The sequence below is a fragment of the Hipposideros armiger genome, unplaced genomic scaffold (genome assembly GCF_001890085.2).
Source record: "Hipposideros armiger isolate ML-2016 unplaced genomic scaffold, ASM189008v1 scaffold_1139, whole genome shotgun sequence".
Taxonomy (NCBI): Eukaryota; Metazoa; Chordata; class Mammalia; order Chiroptera; family Hipposideridae; genus Hipposideros; species Hipposideros armiger.
Genome location: NW_017732489.1, coordinates 106,386 through 114,768, shown reverse-complemented (window position 1 = coordinate 114,768; position 8,383 = coordinate 106,386). Strand labels below are relative to the sequence as shown.

Here is an 8,383-nt window from a genome sequence, read left to right as displayed (position 1 = left end):
CCGGAGACTGATCTGCCTCGCCTGGGAGGAGCGCAATGATGGTGCCAACTTGGGCCAGTGAAGCAACATCTTCCACAACTAGATTGAAGAACAAGACGACAGCAACTTGTCTGTTCCCCTTCCCCCAAATTCCCCAGCACTGTTCCCATTCCCCCAATTCCCCCAATAAAAATCTTTAAAAAAAAAAAAAGAGGATGCTTTCAGCACCCCCAATAGTAAAGGAGAAAAATATCTGAGTTCCATAGGCAGGACATGTGATGGTCATCCTTCCAGAGAAATAGTTGATCATCGTGTTTGGAACAATGCTGCTGATCAGAGCCAAGTCTGCCAGACAAAGCCAGCTGAGCAGAAAGTACATTGGGGTGTGAAGTCTCAAGTTTACCCGTATCAGGAGGAGCAGGATAGAGTTCCCAATGATGGCAGCAAGGTAGATAAGAATGATAGTGTATATAAGGAGGCTGACATACTTCATATTTAGGAAGAGTCCTGAGAGAATAAAGCTTGTTATTAATGTTTCATTTCCTCCCTTCATGGGTATGATTGTTCTGATTGAACCAAAAGAAGAAGACAAGAAAAACCAAAGTCATGAAATGACTTAAGGCCTTTCAAAAAATTATTGGTCAGTTATTGCTGTAATAATATGAGGTAAAAAATAACTCCCCAAATTTTAGCAGCTTCTGACAACAAATATATATACTCTTGCTGCCATATCTGTGGGTCAGTTGGGGGCATTTGGCTTTAAGAAGCAGGTCAGGTACAGGTATATTAATACTTCACCAGACATGTCTTATTCTGGGACTTGCTCTGCTTAAAGAAGATGGTAGAAGACATAAAGGTGTTGGCAGAATCACATGATTTTCCCCAAAGCCTGAACTCAGAAATAAGTCTATCACTTTCAACCCCAGGTCACTGACTAAATCAAGTCACACATAGAAAGGAGTCCAACATCAATTTGGTGTGAAAGGAAACTCCACCTACCTTGAACCATAAAAAGATGGGGAATAAAGAAGGAATTGGAATTGATTAATATGATCTGTTATGTTTCTCAAAGCTCCTACCACCATTATCCTCAATTTCATGGTCTTGATGCAGGGTATTCAGATATTTCATAATTTAAGTCTTAGCCTTCTTTTTAATTAGGTCCCCCAAATGAACATCTATGCATTTCTTATGATCACAAACTAATTTTACAATTGTGAACTTGAAGTCATATTAGCCATTTTATATATCCACAGCTAGACATACAACAGGTAAACACATTAACCCTTTTCTTAGCAGTATTTTGCCTGTGGATCTGGTTGCTGCATCCATGGAAGAAAACACAGATGGGTGTGAAATAGTGTTCAGTAAAACAAATCTATTATCTCTGTATGTGAATGGAAACGAGAAGGTCATTTGCTAAAACCAGTACCCACCAACCAATAAATAAACTGAAATAGTTAGTGGTGTGTTTTTCTTCAGATTTATTCATAGAAAGACCATATGAACCACATCGGAATAAATTCAGGAAGAATTATTAAATCATATTCCATAAGGTTGAATGAGAAATTGAATTGTATTCAAGAGGGAGAACTCCCCTGCCTACAAGTTTATGGCAATAGAAACAAAGAATTTTCTACTCTAAGCAGCTTGGAACAGGAGGAACTAAGCAGGGAATGTAATTCTTTTTTTTTTAAAGATTTTTATTGGGGAATTGGGGGGATGGGAACAGTGCTGAGGGAATTGGGGAAAGGGGAACAGACAAGTTGCTGTGCTTTTGTTCTTCAGTCTAGTTGTGGAGGACGTTGCTTCACTGGCCCAAGTTGGCACCATCATTACGCTCTTCCCCGGTGAGGCAGATCAGTCGCTGGCTTCTGGACGGCTGCTCCCTGCGGCTGCTGGCCGCTCACGCTGGCTGCTGGCCGCTCACGCTGGCTGCTAGCTACACACGGTAGCCCATGGCAACCCACTGTCACAGGGGCTGCAGCCCACGCCGTCGCTGGCGACTCACGGGCAGCCCAGCTCCAGGTTGAGCTGTTGTTCAGCATCTTAGCTGTAGAGGGCAGTGTCACTGGCCCTCATATGTGGGATCCGAACCGGGGCCCTCTGGCATCCCAAGCCAGTTCTTAACCATCGCGCCACTCGGCCGGCCCTGGAATGTAATTCTTTATGAACGTGTCACTAATTGCTCAGATGGTATTCAGGCATTAAGACAACACAAATACTCAACAAAGCTGTAGGGTAAAAAAATGCACTTGAGGAGTGGGATGAAGGACAAATTTTAAAGGAAAACTCTAACTGGGACATGACAAGTCCATTAAGATTTCCCACTCTCCCAATCAACAAGGCCAAGTGGAGCCTCCAGGTGGCACCAATGGTGATGTGTAACTTCCTGTAGAAAACATGAAGATATACTGAGGATATACTGTTAATGCTGCTTCACTGATGTTTATTAGGTTCATTTACTCTGGGATTCAATAACTATGTCTTCCTATCAGCTGACTACTGTATTTCCAGGTAGAAGATATGGAAAGAGGTACAAGGAGGTGGCAGTTGAAGCAAGAGCCAGATCCAAGAGGTGATTTAATTTAGTAAAGATGTTCTTAAAGTTTTTCCAAGTTTAAGAACATCAATGTTCGTCTTTAAAAAGGATTTTTATTAAAATATAACTATTATACAATATTATATTAGAGTCAAGTGTATGCCATAGTTATTCACCTAAAGAAGTGATCACTATAAGTCCAGCAACCATCAGACACCATACCTTGCTATCACAATATTATTGATCTTCCCTTTTCTGTACATTACATCCCCATGGCTTATTTGGGATTTTTTAATTTTTTAAAAGTTTTAGGTGTACAGCACAGTGGTTAGGCATTTATATAATTTATGAAGTGAAACCTCCTCCCATAAGTCCAGTACCCATATGACACTCCACATAGTCTTTACAACATTATGGTTTATATTCCCCATACTGTATTTCACATCCGCATGACTGTTTTATGACTACCAATTTGTACTTCCTAATCCCTTCACCTTTTTCACCCAACACCCATCCCCAGAACATCGGTGTTCTTCAGTGATCCAACTTATGTTCTTAAAGTTCCTGCTGTTAATTGAACGAAATATTCTTCCCAGGCTTCTCAAGTTGCTTCTAAGGTCTTTATTAAGGGGACATACTATGCTGAAGAGGAGCAAAACTGCAGGTCTGAGTACTGAAGCCAGTTCAGTTACTTTTCATTTTACCTGTGCTCATGCACCTGCACACACTGGATTTTCCTCAACCCATCACACTTCTCAAGTAGTGCAATTCTTGGTTCCTTCCCGGGGGAGGCTTGGTGTCGGGTTGCAAGTATTTGGGTTTCTACCCAAGGCAGTATTTCTGAGATCATATACACAATGACAAGTGTGAATGACAACAGCAAGTGCCCCAGAGGATACTTGAGGAGAACACCACACAGGAGGTCAGTCCCTAAGCATGCGTTCACTTTTGCTCAAAACAAGATTCTGAGGAACAATTACCCTGCCTGGGCTGCTTGAATTTGTCTGTTTTGGCCTTTCATGGGGTCCCATTTAGTTGGGATTGATTTTCTGATTCATAAACAAGAAATCATGTTCTTGTGAGTTTTGACTGAATTTGCATGAAAAACAGTAAAATTTGGTTTTTCCAGTAGTGGCCACATACAGAAGGAATATTTCTCTCTTGCGGGTTTTAAAAGCATTGTCCTTCAGGACAAACAGAGCTATTTATCATTGAGAAACCTGGCCATCTTGGTGTTCAAATAATTTCTTTTCTAATGGTTTTCTATTATTATTTTTTTTTTAGCTGAGCCATCCTGCTACCTGTTGGCAGCTCAGCAGCTGCTCAGCTCGGGCTGGACTCGAACCGCTGTTGCTCAGAGCTCAGACTTTGAGCGAGCTCTTAACCAACTGAGCCACTCTCTAATGGTTTTCCACAAGTAATATGTAGCTATATTATCAGTGGAAAAGCTTTCTAAAAATACACAATTACAAGAAATATCTAGGAAAATCCACTTACTATCCTATCTCTTCCTACCCCTCTCCCTGGATGTCATTGTTGACAAGCTGTGCATATTTCCAATCTCTTGCTATTCAATGTACACAGATACTAGGCTTCTCTATGCTTCATTTCTAGGTTTTTTAAGACAGCAATTAATTTCGGAATTATATTTGAAGATGCAATAATTATGTAGAGAATTATGCATGATGCAAGAAATTTGAAGGTGCAAGAATTATGCAAGAAAGATGCAAGAGACTTCCCATATACCAATCTCCATTAATGTTAGCCATGGTGTTTTTGTTAAAACTAAGAAACCAACATTGGTATGTTACTATTAAGTAAACTTCAGACTTTATTTAGATTTCACCAATTTTTCCACTAATGTAATTTTTTTTCTATTATAGGATACCAGGTTTCATTTAGTCATCATGTATCCATAGCCTTTTTAGATCTATTATAGTTTCTCAGTTTTTCCTTTTTTTAATTAAAAAAATTAATTTTTATGGTTTGTTACAGAAAACAAAACAAAACAAACAAACAAAATGATCTTCAGCTATATGGTAAGTCACTTTTAAAATCCAAACAACTTTGTTGCAATATTTTTATATGAAAAGGTAATTGTTGAGTAGTTGTTAGGAATGTAGGAAATAATAACAATATGTAGGCAGCAGATACCAAAGAGATCCTTCCTATGTGATTTATACTATTGTTTGAGCAAACACAAGATAACTCTCATTCAGTTTCTATGAACTATCCAAAGGATAAATACAAAAGTAATCAGGATTTGAATGGCAGCTTTTCAACATAAAAGACACATAAAAAATAGACAAAATACATCTCCTCATTCTAAAACGTTTCTTTTTAGTCTATATGTACTTTAATCTTTTGCTGCAACTTTCAATGTTCAAGGTCAACTGATGCTGGTGAAGTCTTTGAGAAGTCCATAGTGGTGGCAGCAGGGGCATAATTTAGTTATTTCAGGGATCTTTCTGGATTCTATAAAATCCCAATATTATTGCCAGCCAAGTAAACATGAGGCTGGAAAAGAACAAATTGTCTCAAGTTTGTTAGATTCCACTAGTGATTTTAAAGAAGCAGTTTCAGTGTCATTTCTATTAGTGGTCTCTAAAATAATACTTCTGGGTCTGACTGAGTGGCTCAGTTGGTTAAGAGTTAGCTTAAGAGAGCAAGCTCTGAGCAACAGGGCTGCTGGTTCGATTCCCACATGGGCCAGTGATGCTGTGCCCGAGTTGAGCTGCCACTGAGCTGCCAACAAGTGGTAGGATGGCTCAGCTGGTGAGAGCACGTGCTCCTAACAACAAGACTGCCTGTTCGATGGTGGGCTACACCCACTCGCAACTAAAACTGAACTCGGCACCTTGAGCTGAGCTGCCACCTGGATGGCTCAGTGGATGGAGCATGCGCTCTTAACAACAAGGCTGCTGGTTCGACTCCCGCATGGGATGGTGGCTACGTCCACCCTCAACTAAGATTGTAACACAGCACCTTGAGCTTAGAGGCCACGAGATGCTGACGGACAGCCAGATGGCGACTGGCACCCTCCACAATGAAGATTGAAGAAAAACAACTTGGCTGGTCCCCTTCCCCAATTCCCCAACACTGTTCCCCTCCATTAATTTCCCAATAAAATCTTTAAGACAAACAAAAAAACCTTACCCAGGTTATGCTACCAAACAAAAGTTTGCTCTAGAAATCAACACTGAAGAGTCTAGAATCCATATTTGGCTTTAGAATCAAAGAGCTAGGCACCAAGTTCAGAAAAGATCAGAACCTGAGAAAGAGTTAGAAGCAAGCCAAGACCAAGATCACCCTGAAGAGAGGATTCATAGTAGAGAAGATAGACGGTGTTGTAGTGTTGTACCAGCTACACTTCCTCCCGGTTATACACCCTCATCACAGCATTTACAAACAACCCTTATCCTGGGATTGATTCCAAAGAGCAGCTTGCTAAGGAAATTGGGATTCCAGAGTCAAGAGTCCAAATTTGGTTTCAAAATTGAACATCTAGATTCCATGTCCAGAAAAAAAGAGAACTTGATGAGCCCTTAGAACAGAAATAAGACCAGGAACAAAATCTCTGAGACAAGGGAGTTCAAGGTACACAAGTTACACCAAATGGCACCAATCTCACTAGCAACTGTCTTATTTCTCTGAAGCCAGAACAGGATGGACCAAGAGATAAATTCAGTGTATTTGATGTCATCAGCCTGGGCTCCAAATCTCCCTCATCTTGGGAACATACCATATTTCCCGATGTATAAGATGCTCCCATGTATAAGATGCACCTTAATTTGGGGGCCCGAAATTTGAAAAAAAAAAAGTATTACATAAAGTTATTGAACTCAAGTTTTATTCATCATAAATTAATACAACTCCTCATCACTGTCAAAACTCCCAACCATTAGCTTTTCCTCATCTGTGTCTGATGACGAATCACTGTCTTCATATAGTGCGTCCTTCTCAGTTCCATCTATGGCATTTGAAATCTACAACCACTGTATAAGACGCACCCAGTTTTTAGACCCCAAATTTTTCAAAAAAAGGTGCATCTTATACATGGGGAAATACGGTACCTTTGTAACTATACCTTCAGCTTCTTGAGAAGCTGAGCCTCTGGGGATGGTAAACAGAACTTCAGGAGGCAGACAGATACAAGGCACCACACAGCTCTACCAATGGAGCCTGGTTCCACAGTTCAGCAGATGTCAAAGAAAATGAAAATAAATTTACTCATATCATTTTTTAAAAAGACATAGGGTCGCTGAATGGATAAGAAACCAAGACCTTTACATGTGCTGTCTACAGGATACTCACTTCAGATCGAAAGACACACACAGACTAAAAGTAAAGGGATAGAAAAAGATATTTCATTAAAATGGAAAAAAACCCCCACAAAACTGAGGTAGCAGTACTTATACCAGACAAAATAGATTTTAAAGCAAAGACTATAACAAGAGACAAAGAAGGACCCAAGAATTCCACTTCTGGGTATTTACTGAAGAAACCCATTGCCGATTCCAAGACATGTGCATCCCTATGTTCACTGCTGCATTATTTACAATAGCCAAGATATGGAAGCAACCTAAGTGCCCATCAATAGATGAATGGATAAAGAAGTGGTACATATATATGATGGACTATTACTCAGCAATAAAAAAGGATGAAATCTTGTCATCTGCAACAACATGGATGAACCTAGAGGAGACAAATACCTTATTTCACTTATTTGTGGAATTCAAACAACAAAATAAATGAACAAAGAAAACAGAAGCAGACTCATAGATACAAATTAAGAAGTACAAATTGGCAGTTACAAAATAGTCATGGGGATGTAAAGTACAGTATGGGGAATATAGTCAATGATATTATAATAACTATATATCATGTCAGATGGGTACTAGATTTATTGGGGGGGTTACTTCTTAAGTTATATAAATGTCTAACCATTATGCTGTACACCTAAAACTAATATAATATTGTATGTCAACTATAATAGGAAAAAAATTAGAAAAAGAAAAAGGAAGATGTTGCTGAGATTCCAAAGCTGACTTGTAGATAAAAAGAGTTTTTGGTTGTTTTTTTTTTAAGATTTTATTGGGGAATTGAGGGAGGGGAACAGTGTTGGGGAATTGGGGAAGGGGGCCAGTCAAGTTGTTGTTCTTCAATCTTCGTTGTGGAGGGCGCCAGTTGCCATCTGGCTGCCCGTCGGCATCTTGTGGCCTCTAAGCTCAAGGTGCTGTGTTACAATCTTAGTTGCGGGTGGACATAGCCACCATCCCATGCGGGAGTCGAACCAGCAGCCTTGTTGTTAAGAGCGCACGCTCTATCCACTGAGCTATCTGAGCAGCAACTCAGCTCAGCTCAGCTCAGCTCAAGGTGCCGAGTTCAGTCTTAGTTGTGGGTGAGCATAGCCACCATCCCATGTGGGAGTCAAACCCGGCAGCCTTGTTGTTAAGAGTGCACACACTGAGCCATGTGGGCGGAAGTTCAGCTCCAGGTGTCAAGTTCAGTCTTAGTTGTGGGTGGGCGTAGCCCACTGTCAAACAGGCAATCTTGTTGTTACACTTGCTGAGCCATCCTGCCACCTGTTGGCAGCTCAGCGACAGCTCACCTCAGGTGCAGCATCACTGGCTCATGTGGGAATCAAACCGGCGGCCCTGTTGCTCAGAACTGGCACTCTTAAGCCAACTCTTAACCAACTGAGCTACTAGACTGGCCCTAAAAGGAGTTTTTTTATGTCAGTATAACTAGGAAGTTTGGTCATCTTCATAGAATTTTTTTTAAGGATATCTGTGGAGAAAAACAAGAGATCTGATAAGGATAGCATCATTAGGGCCGGCCGAGTGGCTCAGTTGGTTAAGA

At 40.5% G+C, this 8,383-nt stretch overlaps 1 pseudogene; it reads left to right on the top strand.

Annotated features, from left to right (window-relative positions):
* The first annotated feature begins 3,591 nt into the window (after nt 1-3,591).
* Nucleotides 3,592-6,282, top strand: LOC109376493 (double homeobox protein A-like; annotated as a pseudogene).
* Nucleotides 6,283-8,383: the final 2,101 nt, after the last annotated feature.